This window comes from Rousettus aegyptiacus, unplaced genomic scaffold (assembly GCF_014176215.1).
Source record: "Rousettus aegyptiacus isolate mRouAeg1 unplaced genomic scaffold, mRouAeg1.p scaffold_m13_p_1, whole genome shotgun sequence".
NCBI lineage: Eukaryota > Metazoa > Chordata > Mammalia > Chiroptera > Pteropodidae > Rousettus > Rousettus aegyptiacus.
The window spans coordinates 103446233-103447787 of record NW_023416284.1 but is presented as its reverse complement, the minus strand read 5'-3'; the positions used below and the strand labels follow the sequence as shown (position 1 = coordinate 103447787).

The window sequence follows — 1555 nt, the reverse complement described above, 5'->3', positions numbered from 1 at the left end:
CAAACAAAAAAATGTCAATATAAAAAAAAAACTGTATTACCTAACTTATATTTTCATCCCAAAATATATTCCAATTATGGAACTGCCTGAGTGTACATTGTAGATCTAAGAAGCAAATATTCTGGATGTGGTTCTATAGTGTAGCAGTTAGCACGTTTGCTTTACACGCAGAAGGTCCTGGGTTCATGTCCCCATGGAGCCATAGTCCATGGTCTATTGCCATGCCATCCTGAACAAGCCTGATCCCATCTGATCTTGGAAGCTAAGCAGGTTTGGGCCTGGTTAGTGCTTGGATGGGAGACCACTTAGGAAGACCAGGTGCTGTAGGCATAAATAATAATAATACTTTTTAAAAATAAGAAGCAAATATTCTCATATGAATTCTTCAAGTCTTCAAATTACCTGCATTTGGTTCACTATCAGAATTTATCTTCATTATCTACAAGGAAAAATAATTTATAAACCAGTTTTTTTCTAATTATAATAAAAATAAATAAATCATTCCCCATAGATTTGCACATGCAAACATTTAATAATGACATTAACCTAATAACAAGAGAAACCATGTTGCAAATATTTCCTTGTTTATTTCATTATTATTTTCATATTTTGTATACATGAAGATATAATAATCTTAGTTAAATATTTCAGGATTACTCTGTTTAAGAAATGTATGCTCTAAAGCCTAAACATAAAAACCTTATGAAAAATAACAGATACTTACAAAAATGTCATCTCAGTTACATTTAATATAATGCCGTTAGGTAAAGTTGTTTATAGTATTTCTTGTTATGTTGACCTTTTATTTCAACAATAATAACAACAATAAAAATCTCATTCCATTAGTCACATTAAGGAACAGTTTTCACATTAAAGTAGTGTTAGTTGATATAGGTATTTAATCTTTAGTTCTCAGAGTCAGTTGACTTTACTAGTTCTTCCTAAATTACAGTCCCAAATGCTGCAAGTTAGGTTGCCTACAGATTGACTGTACTCTTCTTCATTTATTATTGTTAATATTAAATGTATTATAGAATGTCATAATATATGACTTCTTCACCTAACCTCAGTGGGGTCTTTGTGTTTCTTCTCCTTTAGGGAAAGATTCTTCTGGCTGGAAATTAAACTTCTTAAGCATAATATCTCATGACATTGCAATGTAAATTAATCTATATTTTTTAGTTCTTTATTAAATAACAAGCTCCAAAAATGATAAATTTTGTCTTTTAAAAATTCGAGACTACATATGTTAAAAAATAGTGTTATGATACTATATATCAATTATTCCTATATGGTCAAGATATGGAGGTCTGAAGCAAATACAAAATACCTTGGCAATCCTGAGACATAATTTTTATGAATCTCTAAGTTTACAAATATCTTTATAACATATAAATTCCTAAATGTTACCAAGGTATTTAGATTACCCTATAAGAACCCTAATAATTGTCATAACTCCAAGTCTAAAGCAATTTATAATCAGTTCAAAAAATAAAAACTCTGTTTAAAGCTTCTCACTGCATTACATTGTATTACTAGAGGAATATTGACTATT

General features: G+C 29.5%; 1 pseudogene; it reads left to right on the top strand.

Moving 5' to 3' along the window:
• Positions 1-211: 211 nt before the first annotated feature.
• LOC118606060 lies at positions 212-330 on the top strand (annotated as a pseudogene).
• Positions 331-1555: the final 1225 nt, after the last annotated feature.